General features: G+C 45.1%; 1 protein-coding gene across 2 annotated transcripts in view; it reads left to right on the top strand.

The window, feature by feature from the left end:
• Positions 1 to 22733, top strand: part of SDC2 (syndecan 2) — a 100997-nt gene that overhangs the window by 63899 nt on the left and 14365 nt on the right. The window lies entirely within an intron of this gene.

Raw genomic sequence — 22733 nt, 5'->3', positions numbered from 1 at the left:
CTGTTAAGCCCCTACTGTGTGCCCGGCACTGTTAGACGTTTGATGTGTGGGTAGTCGTCATAACCACCGTAGTGGTGGGATAATCTTCACTTTTTAGGAGGAGAAACTCTACAAAGCGTTGTGGTTGTTCGAACCTAAATCCGCGGCACATTGGAAAGTCTGTATTTTCCCCACTGCTTCTTTCTAGAGGCGTAATTACTGACTGTTATCTAACCGATAGAAGGAGAGCTTATTCTACCCTTAAAGGAGAATTGCCTCCGTTTGCTTTGCTTTTTGTCTTTCGGAGTTACGGAGGTCGGAGCCAGGTAACCCCTCTGTCTGCAGGGAAGCACATGGGTTATTCCTCCCTTCCTCAGAAGTTCTTAATTACTCTTGGCACATCTCGTGGTGCAAGCATGCATCTTGTGGGGGTGGAGAATGAAATGTTCACTGTAACGAATAAAATTGTTGGCCAACCCAAAGAGTTTAGTTTTTAAACGAGAGGTGGAGCAGCTCAAATGAATCTCTTTTTATCATGTTCCTCTAAACCCTAACCAGAGCCTGGTGGGGAGGCTAATCTGTTGGCCAGTTGCTAAAATGGTTGGATTAGTGCTTGGGAAGGGCTGTGAAGCCCCGCCTGTGTTGGCTGGACAGGCACAGTGGCTGGAGGGGTGGGTGACCTGTGTGGGTCAGAAAGGTTCAGTGACTCGCCTAAGGGGAAACGTGGAGGTGGGACTCTTACTTGGAGTTCCTGGTTCATAGGTGGGAAATAACTACCACAGAGACAGAGTCAGAGCCATCTTTTCATGTATCTGCCGGTTTGTAGAATGTGAGCTGGTCAGATAGGATACGTTGAGCCTGGGTCTGCCGAAGCCAGGAGCTGCTTACACGCTAGCCCTGGTCTAGGACCATAGCTGAAGTCACCATTCTGGAAATGTGGGTCTTTCTTCCTAAGGGGAAGCAGGGAAAAAGTGAATTCATTCATTGGAAACATGGAACATTTCTGTGCTTAGTAACGAAACAGGTGACGTGGGGCACTCTTCCTCTGTTCGGAGTAGGCAGACCTAAGTCAGAGTGCAGTACAAGTAACGCAGGATGAGAAGTGAAAAGCCATGGGGTCAGGGAAGGGTGAGAAACTTCGTGGGGCTGGTGCTTGGGTAAAAATGGTAGAATGTTCTTTTATACCCACTCCCCCGTATTGTCTCAGCCTAGATATTTCTTCGACAAAGCCCTCCACCCCAAGACTGCGTTAGGTTCCCTTGCTGTGGGTCTGAGCCTGCAATGTACCACCCTTAGCAGACCATCTACCCCTCCTGGATTATAACAGGCTCTTACTTGTCTCCTACGTGACTGTGAGTTCCCATGAGTGGAAGAGCTTAGTAGATGCTTAAATGTTTTTTTAAAACAAAATGAAGCTATAAAGGGTGGAGTCCAGGGACACCTGGGTGCCTCAGTCAGTTAGGTGTCCAAGTCTTGATATCGGCTCAGGTCTCAATCTCACGGTTTGTGAGTTCAAGCCCTTCATTGGGCTCCACGCTGGGTGTGGAGCCTGTTTTTAAAAAATAAATAAAAAGGGTGAATTCTAGTTGTGGAGGGCCCTGCAATTATAACAGTTGTTTATTGATTGCTTACTTTGTGCCAGGGACTGTGAAAAGTGCTTGGCAGGTATTAACTCATTTAATTTTTTTTTAACACACTGGAAAAGTAGGTGCTGTTATTCCATTTTACAGATGGAGAACCTGGGCACAGAAAGTTGGCTATGTGCTCAGAGGCCACTTAGCTCTTAAGTGCGGAGCCTGGCCCAAGCCTCACCATATGGAGCTGCAGTCTGGCTCTCAGTCGCTTTGGCACTCAGCCTCTCGCCTGCCCTGCAGGGGAATTTAGACTGGCTCCGGGAGGCCTCGGGCCCTTAGTGCTGTAAGCAGGAGAGGGGGCGAGCACGTGTGCCCCGTGGGAAAGTAATCCCAGTCCTGCTGTGTGGATGAACTGTTCAAAGAGAGAGATGTCTGGAGCAGGGCTGTCACTCCTAAAATGGCAATGGTGAGGCCCATTAGCGTGATTTATTGACCTAATGCACGCACGGACCGCTTAGTATGCGCCAGTACTTTACAAATACTAACTGATCTGCTGCTCATGGCGGATCTCTGAGGTAGGCACGATCACAATCATTTCCACTTTGTAGGGGAGGAGCCTGAAGTTCAGAGAGGTCCCACCGCCCGTGGGGGAAGCGGCAGGGCCAGGCCAGTCTGGTCCAGGCTCTTACCCACTTGCTCCCGCTGCGTTGTCTTATAAAAGGGAACAATTACTGAGCAGTCTCCGGTGGCGTTTCCATTACATGGTGGTGCAGAATCTCAGGCATATTTTGGAGACTGAACTTTCCATTTCCAGGAGAATCTGCTCTAAAGACCTTTGTCTAGAAATATTTATGTGATTATATTCTATTTAATCTATGTTTGGTTTAAAGGAAAGAAAATCACAGACATAGGCCTTGCCCTTGGGGAACTTCTCTTCTGCTGAGGGGAGGCAGAAAAACATATGGGCATATAAAGAAAAAAAATCTGTCTAGAGAAAACAACAAAGTCACATGATAGACTTGTGCTGTCCACTGTGGTAGCCACTGGAGCCACTAGCCACACGTGTCCAGTGGACACTGGAAATTTCACTGGTCCAAATTGAAATCACTGTGAGTGTAAAATGTACACGGGAGTTCAAAGACTTTGCATGAAAAAAAAATTATAAATACCTCAATTTTTACATGGATTACGTCTTAAAATAATTTTTTGTATATTGGATTAAATAAAACATAAGAATGCTAAGTGAAGTAAGCTAGGCACCGAGAGACCAATATTGTATGATTTCCACTTATGGGAGGAATCGTCAGACAAAGCAGAATGGTGGTTATCAGGAGAGGCATGGATGGGGTGGAGGGAGGTGGAGGGAGTGGGGAGTTATTGTTTGATGGGTGAAGTTTCAGTTTGGGGAGATGCAAAAGGTCCCGGAGATGGGTGATGGTTATGGCTACACAAGAATACGAATGTACTTGCTCCTGAATTGTGCACATTAAGATAGTAAAATTAACGTATGTTTTACCCACAATTCTTAAAAAAAAAAAAAAAGGATTTAACTTAAAATTTGACTACTAGAAAACTTAAAATTACATATGTGGCTTGTGTTATGTTTTTGTTAGACTGTGCCGGGATAGAGGGTGATGGGTAAGATGATCAGGAAAGGCTCTTTTGAGGATATCTTCAAAAAGACAAATGAGTCCTCTGAAATGAGAAGGAATGGAGCACAGAGAAGCTTGAGGGAAGAGGATGAGGTAGTTGAAGAGCTGGTGCAAAGGCCCTGGGGTGGGAACAAGTTTGTATGTTTGAGAAGATGGGGTGAGGTAAGGATGGAAAATGGGGAGTTCCAGATAATGCAGAGTTTACAGACCATGGTGAAGAGTTCATACTGCCGCTGCTCAACTCAAACAACAACAACAACAACAAAAAACCAAACACAGTCTGTATAGACTTGACCCTATGGAATTGCTGATGTTTCTGACCTACAAAATGGCCATTTCATCTGATTGAACCGGATATCATGTTTGTGGTTTGGGGGTTGGATCTGTTCACCAGTGATGTGCCTGGTGTGCTAGCAAAGAACACACCTCATTGTTTTCTAATAATTTGGGCATTGCCGGGCGCCTCGAGGACAGCATCCTGCCTGTTGGCTTGCGGATCGCAATGCCTGGCAACAAATCTGTGTTGAAATGGAAGAAAACCGAGCTGACCGCAAACTAAAACTGTCAAAAATAATAAATGTTATAGTCCCTTGAACATTTCCTATCTCCTAAACCTTCGTCTTTGTCAGCTTGGTGGTATTTGGATCCCAGAAGGGGAGATAACAGTATTATTAGCACCTTTGGGTCTTGGCTCTGTCAAGTCTTGGGGGCATTTGTTATTATTGCACAGGTAGACTTTCCTTCTGGAACCTTCTTGGCTCAGGACAAGCAAATTGAAGGGTTGGCATTCTCAATAGGGGAGGGTTGTTAGGTAAGTTGGGGGGGGTGTCCTTGTACTAAAGGCCATCAAGTGCTGGCTCAAGGAGCCTTGTGACTGTGTTCTATTTCCTGGGTCCACCTTGGTGGCCTCATTGTGTGTTATTACTGCCTTTTGCAGAGCAGAGGGCCTGGAACAATGAGAGGTGACCCCACAGGAGGTGCTGCCGAATGAATCTTTTCCTTAATAGTCTTTGCCTCCAGAGCCCCTGGTGGAAAATGCTTCTTCATATTAAAGGGGAAGGTGGTTAATGCCTAAAATCTTTCATGGAAACATTTTCGGGGACTTGAAACCTCTCCGGCCACCTGCTGGGAAGTGAGTTCAGCCACTCACTCAAGGTGATAATGATTTATCACCTTGTGCTCTGTTCTTTGGTGGAGGCGTTCCATGCCGTGTTTGAACTCCTGGGTGAAACGGTTCTAATGGTTCTGGGCATCTCAGGGGGCGTGAGGTGGAGTGGCCTCAACTGTGCCTTCCCCAGGCTGTTTGGGATTTAAAAGTTGACTGGATATTTTGTGCTCCCCTGGGATGACTACACATTTCCTGAGAGCCTAGGTGCTATGTAGGCTGACTTCCTAAAAACAATAGACGTGTGAGTTCTGTCCCCTTATTGTGTAATGATTGGTATCTGAGCCCCAGAGCAGAAATCTGTCTAGATTTGTCAGCTCTGCACGTACTGTGATCCATTTTGGGGGAGTCACTTGTTGTGTTTTCTGTGTTTACTGTCAAAAGGTCAAGTAATCTAAGTCATTACCTACGTTAATTCAGCACTTCCTCATCTCATGAAGAACCCCTTATTCTGACAGGTTTATATGGAGGTGGGATGAGGTTAAGGCTTAATTACAAATCTTTTCTACATTTATTTCTCGGCCCTGATTCGTGTGTGTGTGTGTGTGTGTTGTTGTGGTTGTGTTCGCATCAAGGTTTGCCAGGTTGTGGTGATGAGTGGCTCAGCTGTGAGGCAGACTAACAAAGCTGTGTGACCTTCCTGCTGGTGGCTTGAGTGTGAGGAACAGTCGCTTTTTTAACATGGCCCCTGACGTGCCTCAAAGCGCGTCTACACAAGTAAACGTTTGTGTGGGGTTTTTACTTGACTGTGGATACTGACTCACACAGTGCATCTCCTTAGTCTTCCTGTGCAAACGGGCGCTGTTGGCAGGATTGGCTTGATTGTCTCCTTTGACCCCCAGGGAAACTCGCCTTCAGAGTTTAGTCCACATGGATTCTCTTCACGACACGTCCCAACTCCTACCACGTTGCCTGACTTTCCTGCATGTGCCCAAATGGCTATAAGAACCCTGTCATTCAGCAGCAGTGGAGAAAGCCATCATCTCCCCATATCCTTTCCAGTTCTTTCTTTAGTAACTCCTGCTGGCACATCCTACTTGCTCATTCTCCACACTCATCACGTCCCAAACACAGCTTAACCTCTGACCCCGCTGCTGCTTCTTCCTACCTTCCTGAGTCCATGAAGGACTTTACCCCTCACTCAGGGGGCCCAAATCAGAAATCTGGGTGTTAGTCTTAGACTTACTCTGTGGGTGATGGTGGGCAGACCATGTCATCACCAAGGCTCAGCAGCTGGAAGATGGGGATAATATCGTTGTACTGCCTTGTTGGGTGTTGACAGTATTTCGGTGTCTCATCCACACACAAATACTCTGTAAGGACAGCAGCTTTTGTTGTCATAAAAAAACCCTTGCATCCTCTCACTCACCCCTTATTCTGCCAGTGTGGAGGCCTGTAGATTGTACGCCTGTTGACCTCGTCCTCTACTTCACAATCCCCCTGCCTTGGACCTCTTACGTAGTTATTGGCCTAATCGGATGCATCAGCCTGCCTGCAGTCCAGGCCCTCAGTGCAGCATCTACACTACACCCAGGTGGATCTTTCTGGAAACACAAATTGGAACTTCTTGAAGGTCCCTCATTTGCTTTTGCAGAATAAATATAAATTCCCTAGTTTTTTTCCCCAAAGCCCTTCAGGATCTGACCCTTTTCACAGCCTCATCTGACACTCTCATTTCTGTGCCTGGACATACACCCTACCCTCCACTGTGTGGACCAGGACTCCTCTGAATTCCCCATCCTGTCTTGGACCCCGACATGCCAGTGTTTCCTGTGCCTGCGTCTCCCGGCCCCCCAGTCCCTCCACACCTCCCCCCTACTGCCCAGCTAGATCAACTCTCCTGCATGTAGCAGGCGTTCAGTGACTGAATGAATCAACCCTTGGCTTAAGTAGAGTGGCCAGCATCTTTAGCTTCGGGGGCCTCTCAAGTCTCTTCCCTTTCTGGATGGTTGGCAGGCCTGGACCTAGGCTGGGTCTTCAGGGGAAGACCCTGGGTTGGTACCTGAGCTTACCAGGAAATGTGGAATCTGCGCCTGGGAACTTGGGGTGAAGAGAAATGAGATCACTATCACCACAGTTCATCTGCTTTATCAGCAGCAGCTGTCCCATCAGGGATTTATCTAGAGTTGCCATTTGGCTGTTCAGAATTTAAACCATAATGGCCCCTAGATGCCCCCATGCAAAAGCAGCTGCCCTTTCCCCCAAGCTGCAGCCAGCTAAGAGTGGTTACCTGTGGTTACCGGGTACAGAAATCGCCATTGGCTGAAAAGTAGCAAAGCCAGACCTACTTTCCACACAGGCTGTAGGATCTTACCCTCTTGCGGTAGGAACCACATCTGTCTATAGTCATCTGACAGCTTTTTGTGGAAGGTTCTGAGGTACTAGTCTGGTCTTCACTGTTCTGTGAGAAAGACCTTTGACTCCGCCCACCCTTATGCTTTACTTCTTTGGGAAACTCAAGAACCATGGGAAAATTATTGCAGTACCTGTGAGTTCTGAACAACTAGAAATCCAAGCCTTTCTCCGTCATGAAAACTGTGGGGATTTGCTTTGCTCCCATAAGATGCAGAGCCTGCTAAACGCTTGCTGGGGGTTGGGGGGGGGGCCTGGCTTTCACGTCTGATTGGTAGGTGTGCCTGAAAAAGAGCTCCGTGATCCACCTGCTTTGTGTCTTGTAAACGTATGCAAATGCAAACCTGTATTCTGGAAAATGCTGTGACCAGGGAAAAGGGTTCTAGGAGACTCCGTTTTAGTCACCTTTTTACTGAAGTGTAACAGTCAGAAAAGGACACAAGTCATGAGTGTGCAGCCTGAATTTTCAAGTTGCCCTTTTAATAGATAAATATATAATACGTTAATCATTTAGGTTTTGGTGCTACCACTAATTTGTTTGATTGAGGGGCTGGTGGGGATGGGGATGGGAGGGAAGATGAGAATGCTGTTGTCTTGACACGGCTGTCTGATAACCTTCCTGTTACTCCTGTGCTCAAGGAGGCAACATTTTGTTTTCCTGCTCATAATATCTGAACCTACTCGCAGCCTATAATTGGTACTTCTAGTTGGAAGTTGAACCCCATTAAAACCTTGCATGTAAAAATGGCCGCTCCCATCCCTGTGTGTCGTCCACTGCCTATTTGTCCAAAGACGGATCACCTCAGAGTCTAGCTGTACATGCTGTTCTGGTAAGTTCCTTACCTTGAGTGGTTTTGCTTTCTGCCCTTACATCTTCAAAGGTGGAAACCCTTTCTGTTTGGGGCTGTAGTATGTCTTTCAAGGTCATAGCTGCCTTTTCTTCTAAAAGACTCATCATCTCTCTCCCCTCCCATGCAGTCTTTTGTGGGTCCAGGTAGCTTAAACCACCTAACCACAGGCTGGCTTGATTTTTTTCAGTGAAGCTCAGCTCATTCTTCTTTCTGGTACGAAAGTTCTACTTTCTCGTCCCATTAGTGAGGAACTGTTTGCCGTATGACCAGCCTTGGTGTCTCCTGGAAGTTTTAGTTTGTTTTTTAACTGGTGTTTCCTCTCTTCCCCAACTTTTTCATTATGAAAATTCTCAAATATGCAGAAAAGCTAAAAGACTAGGACCGTCTCTTCCACCTAAATTTAATAATTTGGTAGCATTTTACCATCTTTGCTTGATTCTCTTTTATATAGATTCTTCTGAGTTGTGCTTTGAATAGTAAATTTTCGTCGTGAAGATACTTTGCCCCTGAATAGCTCAGCATTCAACGCCTGTAAGGGTGATATCTTCTATAGGAAAGTTAATGATGATCCTAGGTTATTTTCTAGTATCCAGTCTGGATTCAGATTTCCCCAGTTGTCCTAAGAAAGAATGTCTATTTTAGTTCTTCCTTTTGCACCAGAATGCACTGGAGTTTTTATCTCCTGCAATTTATTAATGCATCAGAGAATACCCCGATGATGGTGACAGCAAGGGGGGGGGGACACGAATGGTGCAGCTCATTACTTAATACATGGACACGAACAAGCTGTCTTCCCAGGAGAGGACTGCACTTGGCTCTCAGCAGTTTCCTTCCTTGCCTGATGGAGCAGCGTAGGCAAGAATGAATGAATGGGCATGAATTCACTAAGCCCTCACCACGGCGAATGGACCATGTAGAACATCTAGAAATCTGGAAATGTCTCATTTGTTTGTTGAAGCTAATTGAGTCCGATGCCGTGGGGGTGAGGCAGCCAGGTACACACGTTGTTAGCAACTAGGAACCATCTCTTGTGTGCCGGTTTGCCAAAAACCTGTTGTCACTCTAGCAGGAGGCTTAGCTCAGGGCAGACTACTTGGGCAGGCCTCAGGAGTTCTCCAGGGATTTGGACTTCATGATAATTAATAGACTTTATTTGGTGGGGGCAGGGGAGGACTCTTTAAAATGTATAGAATAAATGTTACAGACTCCCCCAGCCTCCCCTTTTACCTTACTGTTACATTTGTGTACAGCTGCAATTATTGAGCCAGCGGTGGTACTCTTAGCTGTAGTCCGCAGTTGACGTTAAGGTTCCTACTTTATGTTGTACAGTTCTATGGGTTTTGACAAATGCATAAGCATTTGTCATGTATCTTCCACTCCAGTTTCCTACAGGATAGTTTCACTGCCTGGAAAATCCCGTGTTTCACCTATTCATCCCTCCCTCCTCCTCCCCCGAGCTCCTGGCAACCGTGATCATTTTACTGTTTCCATAGTTTTGCCTTTTCTAGAATGTCATAGAGTTGGAATCATATAGTCTGTAAGCCCTTTCAGACTGGCTTCTTTCACTTAGTAATATGCACTTAAGTTTCCTCCATGTCTTTTGGTGGCTTCATAGCTCATCTCGTCGTATCGGTGGATAATCGTTCATTGCTCGGCTGCACAATATTTTGTTTATCCATTCACAAGCCTTGAGGTCTTATTTTTAAGCAAATGATAAAACGTTTCAGTGCATAGTAGGTGTTTGACAAACGGTTATTAAAGGACCTACTTAGATTGAATCCTTAATTTTTCTGACAGGTGTATAGTGCCCAGGGAGCCTTGTGATGGAAAAGGTAATTATGTTGTTAGGCACCGGTTCCTCTAATGTGCAGTGATTGTTTAAGGAGAGCACTTGTCCCTCAGTGGTCGAGCCTGGCAGCGGTCACCGGCTTCCAACAGCAGTTTAAAAATTCTCTCCGGAACTGCACTGTCCAGTATGGTAGCCATTAGCCACCTGTGGCTATTTGAATTTAAATGGATTACAAGTAAATAAAATAAAAAACTCAGGGCCTCTGTTGCACTCGCCACACCTCCTGTACCTGCTAGCCCTGGGTGCCTAGCGGCTACCATTTTGGACAAGGCACATATGGAACATTTCTGCTCACACTAGTACATTTCAGCAGCTAGCCCTGATCCAGGGCATCCAGCTAGAAGGATGGGATTGGCATTGGTTGACCGGGCTGATTCTAATTCTGGTTTCTATTTAATGCTTGGGTGTTTGGTGCTGCAACAGTTTTACAGTGGAAGAGAGGAAGGTCAGACATTTGTTTGCTGGAGGAAAGTTGCTTTAAATAACGTGCTGGGGATAAAAAGGCTGCCCAGGCCAGTAAAGCCGTGAAATCCTCCTTGTGTGGTGGCCCCAGGAGGTAGGGCTTGACAAAGGTTCCGGCCCTTGATCAGCTAGTGTTAAGGAGTTTTACAGAACCCTCAGCTCTTGCTTATTTAGTTTAGTGAAAAAGCGGGGGCCTTCTCTAATTTGAAGGGTTGGGGTGGGTGTGGAGAGGGAGTTTGCAGATCGTATACCCATCCCTTCAGTAAACTCCTGTGGTCTTTGGATGCTGGGAACAGGAAACCTGAACGAGGATCAGATACTTACCACAGAAATCATAGCTCACTCCCTTGAAATTGAAATTATACTTACTTGGGAGCAAAGCAAAGGGCAGCTGAGTTTTCTTGTTTTTCTGCTTTATTGCCAGCTCTTGGGTTTGACCAGATCTCCTTTCATTCACGTGGTCAGTGCCACGCTGACACAGTGTTGTGGGCTGTCTATCTGCTTGGATTCCAGTTCTTTATTCATTTATGTAAGGCATTTTAATAAAGTTGTTTTTTTCCCCCTCCTTCTAAACAGGAGTACAGATAACAGACATAACATTAAACCGTGCTTTTCCTTAATGTCTAATCTGGAAATGGGCTGTTGAGGCCGGCAAGGATTTTTAATATAATTTTTACATGAAAATGCCAAATTGCTCTATCTGCACATTACAGTCTTAAACATTGACTTTTTGCCTTTTGAAATGTTTGTGTTTCTGAGAGGCCTAGTGTGGAAAGGCAGATTTGACAGAATAATATATCTACCATAATTCCTGGGAAACGACTTAAAATATTCTGGTATTTGGAAGTTCGGTCAGGATGTGACCACTTGGAATCATGACGGTCTATAAACACAGGCTTAGAATTGATAGTTTTCTCTAAGAATAGGCACAGGGAAAATAGCATATATTGTCTTGCAAATGAAGAATTGGAAAAGCCAGATCTCAAATGAAGACCGATTTCCCTTTCATCTTTAAGTTAGTGTCACCTGCTTAACGACTCTTAGTTCCTGAGGTTTAATCAGTATTTAATAATTATTGCATTTGTTCAACTGACTTTCCTTTCAGAAAACAAACGTGTTTTCCCTAGAATGAAAGGCAGGATAACAGATGGATTTCTTATATCGGCTATGGTTTTTATTGAATTTAAAAAAAAATATATTGTAATTTAGATAGGGTTTCATGTTAGCAAAGTCTAGAGAAATTGATTATGGTTTCTTAGCATGGGACTGTTTTCTTAAAAGCCATGAAAGGGGAAGGAATCAATATTAGAGCTTTCCGAGTGGCAGTTTTTTACAGAGTACCCCCTCCCCTCCCCAGCACGATTGATTACAGCTGCTTTTGTAAGAGATTTAAAAAGAACAATCTGTATTAAAAACATCATCTTTGGTACGAGCTTGAACAGTTCCAAATGGGTTTCCATGGGGGCTGCGCTGCAATGTGACCGCTTGGAGAGATTGTGGCCGTCCCCGGCGGGCCAGGGCAGCGAGGCAGAGGAAGGCTATTAGGTGAGGAGTTGCTGGCTTGCATGCCAAAGAGGTTGCCCTGGCAGCTGCGATCATTCAGCCCCGCATTCTTCAGCCTCCAAAGCAGGAGGGGCAAGAAGTGAGTAATTTTTTCTACAAGTAGTGTGCAAGGTTAAGTAGCAGGAGGAGAGTTGGAGGTCTGCCTTTATTCCAGAGCATTGGCCAAAGGCAGGTATGTCCAGCTGACCTTAGGAATCCTAGAAGCTGATGGCCCCCAGCTGTTTCCCTGAGGCCCATGGACTTGTCTTCAGCGGGCATCTCACATATGTGTGCTGTGACGGAGTTATTCTCGGGCTGCACGCAGATCTCGTACCAATGAAATAATAAACACTCTGGGTAGAGGGACTGTCTGGAGGCAGGATGCCTGGAGCAGTGAAGTTGATTAGAAATTGGTCCCATGTTGGAAGGCATGTGATGGAACCCAAGTGAGAAAGCATTTCTGTGGCCTGGGCCCCCAGGGTTATGCATTGGCAGTAAGACTCTGAGCTCCCTAGGAAATTAAGAGGTACGGGTGGCTCGGGGGGCTTGCCCCCTAAAAGGGGTGGGAGGGTCTTTTTATTGAGACTTTGTCACTGGTTATTTTACGGAGGCATTTGCAGGAATGGGGTGGTCCGTTACTTTGGGCAGAATTGAAGATCCTGGGGAATGTGGGAATTTTTAGAAAATAGTGTTAGGTTTAGCTTCATCAAGTTTTATTTAGCACTCTTGGGTGCTAAATCACCGCAGAGGCCTTTGGTACGGCTGGCTTTGGAACGGGTGGAATCGGCAAGCTGCTTTTATTACAGGATTCAACTTGGAGAAAAAACAAATTTCCTGAGATGGCCTGATGTATTTTGACTCATAACTATTTGCTTTTCTTTACCATATTTTCAGAAAACTAAGTGCTCTGTCTCTTATGAAATGGTGCTTATGAATGTGTGTTCCAACTGAGACTTAATTATCGCTAGTGAATTACTGCGAATCAGCCTCACGTGGGGGCAGAGAGTCACGACATGCTGTTTTTTAAATAGATATTCAGAAGCACTCCTTAAATATTTTTGAATTGAGCAGGTAATTGAGCCATCTTGCAGGCTCCCTCTGTCCCATCATCCTCCGTACCGTCGTGTCATGGCAGCGTACAGTTGCATCGGCAAGGTGTCTGAATGTCCTCACATCTAGATTCTGATAGAGGTAGATCAGAAAGACGGACGGCAGCGCCGCGATGGGTTAGGTTACCTTGTGGAATTTTGGAAGTTTTGGCTGCATGTCCGCCTACCAAACCAATAACGTGTTTATTGTTGGTGGGGAAAACATACCAGTCTTTGTGTTCCTCTTCATTTGGCAAATACGTAAATGTTGTCTTCTCACGAATCAGTCAAACACAACACTTTAGCAGACCAACAGGAGCACTTTCTAGGATGCATTTGCTTCAAGATGGCACAGGTGGTGGGACTCAGGTAAACACACTCCGTGAAGCACGTGCTTTTGTCTGGGAGCTCGTGCTCCTGCCTCAAATGCCGTGGTGCAGCCTGGGGAGGCTCCGTCTTGGGAAATTTCATGCAGGGTCTATGGTGCATTTCATAACCGACTCTAATGACATCTTTAAATCTTGTCCTGGTTTCTCTACCAAGGAAACCATTTCTTTAAAAGCTGCTTGCCCCTCATTGTTTTGTTTTGTTCCCCCACTTGGTTAAAAAGTTTGGTCAAGAACAATTCCTTTGTACAACAAAAAGAAACATGGGGCCTGGGGCTATGAGTCGTGGGCAGAATCTGGGTGTTTATTTGCAGCAGATAGCAGGAGTGTGAATAATCACTTGGGCATACGGTGAGCTGCCACTGTGACTTGGCACGAGGTCTTCAAAGCCCACTATTCAGAGCAGCTGGGCTCTCATTTGCAATCAGTGGTCTTTACCACCTTTGTATTTATCCCCTTCCTTCTTTGTTACTTTTATTTGGGTAAGTGTGGACACACTTTCAATCTTCCAGGATAAGGAACCAGCCCAAATGTCATCTTTATTGAAAAAGTCCTCCTAGATCAGGTAGTCACTACTAGGTCAAGCCAAAGGCTTTCTGGAATCATTAAGAGAGGCTCTCCTTACAGACAGATAAGCATAGTAGAACAGACTCCGAAAACCAGGAGCAATGTGGAACATCTGGGGGCTCCCTTGGCATGTTGGTGCTGTACGCCCGTCAGGGCATGGTGCTCCAAGTTCAGGTTTTGGCCTCCACAGGCAGGGCCTAAGCTGGAAGGGAAACTTGTTCACTGAGAAACCTGGGCAACCTGACTTTGACAGGGAGCAGCTTCCTCGCTTTAAATAACCCAGGAGCCAAGAGTAGCTAATAGGATGGGTAATTAAACCCAGGAAATTTTAGAACCCGGAATCTTGTGATTTGAATATCCATTTTTTTTTTACTATACCTTTTACTTTTGTGACCTCAGATGAAACGATTCAGGAGTGGCCCAAGCACTGTCGGGTCATTCTGTGACACTTTTCTGAAGTGTGAAGTTTTTGTTTTGTTTCTAATGCTTATCACTTATACACCTGTATAATACCACGTTGCTTTCTTTTAGATTCTCGTTCTCTCTCTCTCTCTCTGTATATATACATGCACTTGTCCATGTTTGAATGCATGAGCTGTTGAACTTCTGAAAACGTACTTGTTTGTAGTGTTGATGTTTAGAAGTTGGTCCCTTGTTATTTGTGACTGTGACTCATTGGCTTTGTGCTTGCTGTGCATTTAGCACCATATATATGTGTACAAATGCAATGATAATATCGATTAGGAAAGAAATCACTCTAAGCCACCATCCCCACCAATGCACTCTCTTCATTGTGTGTGTGTGTGTGTGTGTGTGTGTGTGTGTGTATAACTCATGACCCTGAGATCAAGACCTGAGCTGAAATCAAGAGTCAGACACTTCATCGACTAAGCCACCCCGGCACCCCCAGAATGCTATTCATTTTCCATTCCCCTATCTGCGTTTGGCCAAATGGTATGAAGTTTTAATAGAGTTGTAATATTAGGAAAAATTAAAACAAGATATGCTTTTAAATTTCATGTGTTGTCTAAGTACTTCTTTCTCTTCGTTGCTGTGTGGGATGTGATTTTTAGTGGCCATGTTGAGAAAGCTAACACGTCAGACATAATTTAGAGAGCAACCCCCCCCCCCCATGATCGGCATTTAGTTGTCTTGGTGATTTTGCTTTAGTGTGGTAGTAAACACCCGAACTCTTCTTCCTTTTAGAATTTTTCCTTAGGATAAATTTCTGAGAGTAGAAATATCTGGTCAGATGGTATAAAAGATTTCGTATCTTCTTAAAACACCTTAGCAGGGTCCTTCCCCAAGGGCCTATGCCAATTTCTGTTAGTTGGCGTCTGTTAAATGGTCTCTTTACAGGCCAGTACTAAAGTGCTCTGTATTCCTATCAACGTTCAAACCCAGAGCTCGGTGAGACCTCTGAAGTGCAGTCTGGGCTGTAAGTTGCCTCCATCGGCTGCTGCGGGCCTCGCCCAAGGTCCCTTCTCTGGCATCAGCTGGAGCCTGGGAGGGCGTGGTCTGCCCTTTGGACTTGAGGTCTTTCCCATTTTCCTGTCCCATAGGCGTCCCGTGGCATTCTGTCACCCCCGTATAGGGTGGAGAATATATATGTGTGTGTGCCGTGGGGCCTAAAGTTGCCACAGTTGAAAACCCTTAGAGTGAATTATTAAATCTAAACCAGAGCCTGTTGGCTTCTTGTGCTTGACTTGGAGTCTGTTCCACTATGGTAGTTTTTACAAAACACTTCTGAATAAGAAATAAATTCCAGATCTTTTTTTTCTCCCTGCTCCTGCCAAACTCCACCAGGAAACAGAATCTCGTTATTTCAGTTAGAATATATTAATACTGACCCTCTCCAGCACTTGGGACTTTTCAGGTTAGGCTCACACGGCTTCTATTTTTACTCTAGTCTAAACTGTGGTCATATGGATAACCAAATAAATACTGGAATATTCTAGCTTGGGAGGGGGAGAGGCAGCAATGCTTATAATAACATGGCTACAAACCTCTTGCTTTCCTCTGTTTGATATTCCAAAAAAGGAAGAAAGCACAACTTGGAGCACATCTGTAAGTAATGAACATTTTCCTTTTGTGCGTCATGCATATTCAACAAAATCCCACTCAAAAGGCCCAGGCATTGCTTTAATGTACACTGCTTTGCGGAGCCGTATTTTTGTTGCCAACAAATTTAATTCAGGACAAAGGTTCTTCCCTTCTCTCTCTGGATTAGGAATCTGAACCCTTTACCACAAACAGAAGTAAGAATGGTTGGTGTGTGAATTAAAATAAAAACAACAACAAAAAAAGAATCCGTGTGTCCTGCCTCCCCGCCCTCCCCCGCTTGACTTCCTTGTTGCCTAAGAGGAAGACTGGTCTTTGTCTAGCGTTAGCAAGAAACCAATTTCAGGAAGAGTATTTTTTAAAAGACATATTGATTGAATTTTGTAATTCAAATGTTTCAAAATTCAAAAGCTAGGAAATCAAACTGCTTTGAACCACTTTCTGTTCTTTCTTTTTTTTTTTTAAACAAAGAGGAAAGTTTCTACCGTGAAGCACACCAACCCAGTGTTACCTTTTAAATGCTCTTCAGCCATTTAAGTGTTCTCCAAAGACGAACACTGTCACCGGCTCATTGGAGGCATCCTTAATGAGTTGGCACTTTCTTCTGAGGTCAGCACTTATCTTTATGGCTTCTCCTCACAGAAGGCAGAATTGCAGATTGCCCTTTTTAAAGAGACCAGGTAAGAGAACATTGATCTGGTTTTCCCAGATGTGAGATAACGAGGTAACTTCATTAAAAAGCATGGTTCTTTCCTTTCCCCAAATGGCTTTCAGGTTGGGTTAAGCCTCTTGGGGAAACGTGACCTCTTCTGCTCCTTGTTGAGCCTTTGTCGTGTGCTGGCTCTTAGAGCACAATGCTAGGTCTGGGATGCAGAAAACATCAGACCCTGTCCTGATTCTTGGACCTCTTCAAGGAACGTGCGTTGTTAAGTGGTGAGTGAGAGCCCTTCTGTATTGAACAGGAAAACCCCACCTGAGTGGTAATTCCGAGTGAGTGGTTCAGACTTGAAGAACTGTAGGAATTCTGTCGTCTGCCATGCCTTGGTTTGTTGCAAAAGGTTCGTGGAACCAGTTGGATTTCTCTATATAGTTGCCTGTGATTTTGCATTAAAAAAATTTTTTTTAATTTGCCATTTTTGTGAGCAACCCTGACCAGTCCTCCTCCTCCCTCACGCTTCATACCTACGTGCGATTCTTCCTTCAGAAAACCGAATGATTTTTTTCAGAATTTGGATTCATGTTTCCTAATCCGTGGAAGTAAATAATTTAGGGGTGTACCTTGTTTTATTGTGCTTTTGCAGGGATTGTGGGTTTTTTGTTTTCGTTTTGTTTTGTTTTACAAATTGAAGGTTCGTGGCAACCTTGCATCAATCAAGCAAGACTGTCAGCACTCTTTTTCTAACGGCATTTGCTCACTCTGTGTCCCGGTCACATTTTGGTAATTCTTGCAGTATTTCAACTTTTCGTTATTATACTTGTTATGGTGATCAGTGATTATAACTCACTGAAAGTTCGGATGATGTTAGCATTTTTTAGCAATATTTTGTACTTAAGTTACATAGATTGGTTTTTGGACATGATGTAATTGCACAGTTAATAGACTGTGGTGTAAACATAACTTTTACATGCACTGGGAAACCAAAGAGTTCATCTGACTCCCTTTATTGCGATGCTCGCTGTATTGCGGTGGTCTAGAATCAGACCTGCCGTATTTCTGAGGTATGCCTGTAAACCCATTCCCCACTTTATGGAATGTACCCTGAAGTGTTTCTTAAAGGCTTTAGGGGCGCCTGGGTGGCTCAGTTGGTTAAGCGTCTGACTCTTAGATTTCAGCTCAGGGTATGATCTCAGGGTCCTGAGATCCAGCCCTGCGTTGGGCTCCCTGCTCAGCAGGGAGTCATCTCCCTCTCCGCCCCTCCTCATGCTTGCATTCGCTCTCTCGAACACTCTCTCTCTCTAAAATAAATAAGTTGTTTAAAAAAAAAAAACAAGTGAAACACTTTAGGTCTCTTAAGTAAAAGGTTTACGAATTATCTTTCAAGTGTGACCTCACCTCTGACCTTGGATTTTTGCATGTATCTTATATAGGATGTTAGACTAAGCCTGGGACATGATTGGGTACCAGGTAGTTAGTCAGATGTAAACAAACCCTTAAAATAAGTGCTTGTAAATACAACAGTATTTGCTTATAAGCTTACGTAACAGGCAAAATGTCACCTGTTCAAGGACAACAGTATCTTTTTCCAGCAATAAACATAGGGTTCTTCTATTACGTCTTTGGTTTGGATGGGACACTTGACAGAGATGAAGGTATTACTGAAATGAATAGCAATTGAGGGTCATGACTCCAGGCATCCTTCACATGGGGAACTTACAGGACATTAGGCGGAGAAGAAACTGTTAAGCTAGAACTCTAACTCTTCCTGTAGAATTTTTGTCCCCTATCTATGATGCCAAGAATACTAGTTCTGAAAGGCGTTAAATAGATATCCTGGGGGAGAATTTCCATGGCCAAAGTTTGTAAGTGCTGCCATCAGGCAGGTCAAGGTGACTCATGGAGATCATCTCAGGACCTTTATTATGATTAGGAGTGAATCACAGGAAAAGCAGGCAGGGAGGTAGGTACAGCATGGCCAGCCATCTCAATGAGCATACATTTTGAAGTTCAGACTCGGATATGAATTCTGCTTCCCACTTCTGTATGTTTTTCGGGCAAGCCTCATTTCCTTGGTCTGCAGTGGAGATTGTTGTGATGATTAAATGTGCCAGTGCTTATAAAACACTTAGCACAAAATGCCTGGCACATAATAAACACTTAACAGTTAGCTACAGCTAATCCTTTTGAACCCCAGGCTGAATGGCTCTGATATCCTCGTGTTCTGGGGAATTACACTATAACAGAAAGAGCCCAGAATTAAGTGTCCAGAGTCTTGGGCTCAAGTTTGAGCACCAACTAGACTGGATGATTTTAAGCTACTTTGCTCTGTTCCTTCACTTTTGAAACAAATAGATGATCTTGATGCCTGTAATGTCCAGTCAAGCTCTGAGATCAATGTTCTTTGGGCTCCACCTAAGCCGGAATCGTCAGGTTCATGTGAAGGACACACATAGCCTCTCTGAATGACTGTATGGGAGAAAATTTTAGATAATTATTATTCATTCACAGTGTATGTTAGCTAGCAACAAAATAGTTTATTAAGTCATCTCTGGAAAGATAGGCTAAAGTTATAGCCAGTTTGGCACTTTGTAATCACCATAAAAATTAATATACATTTGAGTCTAAATTGGGACTAGATGTGCCTTAATCCTAAAACTAAGAGCGTCATCTAGGTGTTTGTTTTGTATGATGTGATATGTAATATTAGGCCACGTGAATATTTTATTTTTATATCCAAAGGCTAATTTTCTGACGGTTCGTTCCAGGGATGTCTGGTGTCCATAAATAGTTAGATTTTCTACTTTCTGACTTTGTTATTAACCTAAGTTGAAACCGTAAACTGAATTTTACACCTGCTGCTTTGAGCTTTAATTATCTTGACCACTGTTGACTAGTTTAAGGCAGTTAGAGGACATTCCTCTGGTAGATAAGGCAGTGTATCTTTCAAGGAAGACCTCAGATTTCTAAATAACCGATTTCCACACCGGCAGTTTGAAACATAATATTTGTTTGAGGTAGGCTTTATCTACGTGAGAAAGTCCAATACGTAGATTTGTTCAGTTGCTGTCTCACAAATAGGGTGGTGCTATTACTAAAACCAGGATCGGGGCCCTGGTCTTTTATGTGTTGAATTAACATTTCTCTGTTCATTTATAGTACAGATACCATATGAGTTTGGGCTGAATCATTCTCTAAAAATACTGTTTTCATCATCCTCAAGCATGTAAGGCCTAGATCACCATTGCTTTCCTCCATTTCCCATCCTTAAAGGAGTTTATTTCCTCGTGTAGGCCTCACATGAAGGCCGTTGGCGTGCCCAGGTCTCTTGAGTTGGCCGTGGAGCCCGGGGTTGGGTAGAGGAAGTGGCAGCCGCCGACACCATAAGTGCCAGGGAGACCACACGGGGAAAGCACTTCTTTCAAAGCTAAGGCATTTAATTTCATCCTGTAGGGGACAGAGAAGTAATACAAGGTTTTAAGCTGGGAGTGATACGGTGACATTGAAGGATGGTCTGTCTGCAGACAGTGGATTCAAACACAGAGACTTAGCCAGTGGCCAAGTAGGGAGGCCTTAGTAATTCACGGTCCAGGCCCAGTACGATGAGGTTGCTGCCGGTTGGGGGCGGAGAAGGAGGGATGGGGTTAGGGTCGAAGCAGGTGTGTATCTTGCCTGCTTTCAGGCGGGGGTACAACGCCGAGTCAGTGGTGCGTTCTCGGGGAAGGACGGCCTCCTCCTTGGAGACCCTTCACTGCTCCAGGTTCCGTGGCTGAAGGTGGCATAAAGCATCAGCTTCTGTCTTGGTTTGCAGTAGATTTTCCTCCTCACTGTACCGCGTGGCTTTCCGCAGCTTCCCTTTGCTCTCCCGTAGTCACATCTTGCATCAGCCAAGGGGGGAAAGTCTGAAAGACCAGCTCTATTTTTCTTCCAGCTCGTACTCTGAGCCCTGTTAGCCAACAGGATTGGCACAGCCTCACAGAAATGGTCAGTCCCAAATTAAACAACCCCGTTATGAAATCCTCTGGTTGGCCCGCTGCTCCGTGCTGCTGGGCTGTGCCTGCGTGAATTTTCTCCCCGTTCCCTTAGTCCAGTGGCTCTGTCTCATTGAGCAAGAGGGTGCTTGGAGTGTGTCCTGGGGCTTTCTGCTTAGCAAGGCCGTTTGGCTAGGTGTAAAAGCGGTCCTCTTGAGCCCCCCCTTTTCATGGCTTTCGAGAGCCGCACATCTTGCCCCAGGGGAGTGCATGTGCGTAACCCATTTGTCTCTCCAGGCATGGGGAGTGCAGAAACTCTTTCAGCCAGGAGTGCAGTCTTCGCAGAAGGCATTTGTCATGTTAGGAAAGGTATTTTGTTGTTGTTTCAAGGAAAGACGGTGGAGGTATTCTTTAAGCATTATCTGCTACGGAGTGAAAAGGGTCCTGCTTGTTAATGAATTGGACTCTGGAAGGATTTTGGAAATTCCTCCTCGGTGCTTGGTGCCCCTGACCTCAGAGCAGGAGAGAACGGAGTTTGATGGCACAGTTATTTGCATGACACTGGAGGACGGAGGAGCCAGATACCCAGAGTGGCCGAGGGCAAGCCTGCTGCCCCAGACGTGCCCGCGCTTCTACCCCGAGTCCGAGTCCTGTAGCAGCTCAGGCTGGACAGCGTCCTCACAGGGTTGACCTGGGGAAGTCAGCGGCCCGTCAGGCTACCCGGCGTGCTTGAACTGTGAGGTGGCCAGAATCCCCTGGGAGATGTGTTTGGCGTCTCTGCCTGTCTGTTGTGACAGATGTGTCAGAACAGACAGCTGGCTCGCCTAGTGAATAGAAATTCAGTTTACCCATAGGGATTAGATAACTTAGTGTTACCATGCCACCTCCAACTTCTTGGACAGAGCCAGGAGGAAAAATGAAGTCAATATTAAGAAAAGACAATAGGTGTCTACTGTGTTAAAAGGTACTTTGACTTACGTTTCAGACTCTAGGTGATGCAACGTATGTGGGAGGTTTGGGGCAGACCGTCTCCCAGGCTTAGAATGGAGAGATTTTAACTGCAGGAATCCTGGCGCTCCTGTGACCATGTGTTCACTCTGAAACCGGAGTCAAAGGCCAATTTGTTTCTAGGTCATCTCAATTGACAAGTATTTACTGAGTACCCATGCGCTTTGAGAGAGGCAGGGAGCATGCTGGGTCGTTGAAGACCTGCCTTCAGCAAGTTCTGCTCAGCTGAGGGGCAAGAGAAAGGACACATGAAACCATGAAAACTAGTAGAGTTGAGGGCTTAAACTATTCAGAGGCTATAAAATCCAAAATTGCAGTTTACAACTAGAGGACATCCAGGGACTGGGGAAGTTAGAGCCTGTTTCATAGGATCTGAGAGAAAGAATGAGAGGGTCCTCCAGGTGACATTCACAGGACAGAGTTTAACATCAACAGGACGGAAAATTGCTTTGCAGTGTGAGCCCCAACAGCCCAAGCAGCATTTACTGAGCACCTACTATATATATATATGTGTGTGTGTGTGTGTGTGTGTGTGTGTGTGTGTGTGTGTGTATGTGTGTGTGTGTGTGTGTGTGTGTGTGTGTGTGTATACACACACACACACACACACACCCCAGGCACCGTGATTGTGGGGAGCTGGGGTGGACTGAAGAGACGTGTGGTCCAGTCCTGGCCCTCAGAGCAGCGGAGAGTCGGCTAGGGGTCAGTTAAGTTGATTGTAGAGCCGCGGAAGGCTCAGCTCCTGACATGGTTCACAAGCTTTGGGAATTATTGCCTGGAAGGGTGATGATGGCCTCGGAAACCAGTGTGGTGCAGGATGGCCTCAGGTTGCAGAGGTCAGCTCTGACCGTTGTATCAGAAAAAATGCCACCACACTCTTGGCTCAGGGTGGTCACTCATTGTCTGCCAGCCAGCCCCTGGAAAACCGGTCCCGAAGGTTTCAGTGCTCCACGCGCAGGCGTGGTAAGCTCACACAAAAGAAGCTCCCGTGCTTTTCTCTCGGCTGGCACGGAGGCCCGGTGGAGAACCTGGGGCTCGGGTTTACAAGGCTTCAGCTTGTCTAGGCAGCCGCTGAAACCCGAGAGAGCATAGTGCTGTTAGGGAGGGCTGGACCCGTCTGTCGTCCTAGGAAGGTTCCAGTCAAGGCGACCGCTGGAACACAGAGTTTTATTTTAAGAGGAAATCTAATGAGAGCCAGTATAGTAAGGGAAACATTTCTTATAATTCCTCTTAGGAGCAAACATTCAATTTAATATTTAAAAATAGGACAATAATGAATGTTGCCTGTGTCTAAACACAAATGTTGTTTAGAATCTGACAGTCTGCTTTGTTTCTGAGTTTTCATGAGATACTGGTGGGAAAATATCAATTTACTAAAACCATTTAAAAAAAATTATATGTCTACTCTGCCTCCAATTCATGTGAGTTACTTACTCTTCTGGCAGGATGAGGTTGAATTTTCATATGAAAAGACTTACTGAAGAGCTAAGACGCTGTGGAGCTGGCATACTTCTCGAATGATCCCTCTCCATATGAAGTGTGTGATTTGCTGGTTCCAAGTGCCAGTAATA

This window comes from Ursus americanus, chromosome 9, assembly GCF_024610735.1.
Source record: "Ursus americanus isolate L20-20 chromosome 9, mUrsAme1.1.p, whole genome shotgun sequence".
NCBI classification, from domain to species: Eukaryota; Metazoa; Chordata; class Mammalia; order Carnivora; family Ursidae; genus Ursus; species Ursus americanus.
The sequence above is the reverse complement of the archived record's forward strand: the minus strand, read 5'-3'. Positions and strand labels throughout refer to the sequence as shown.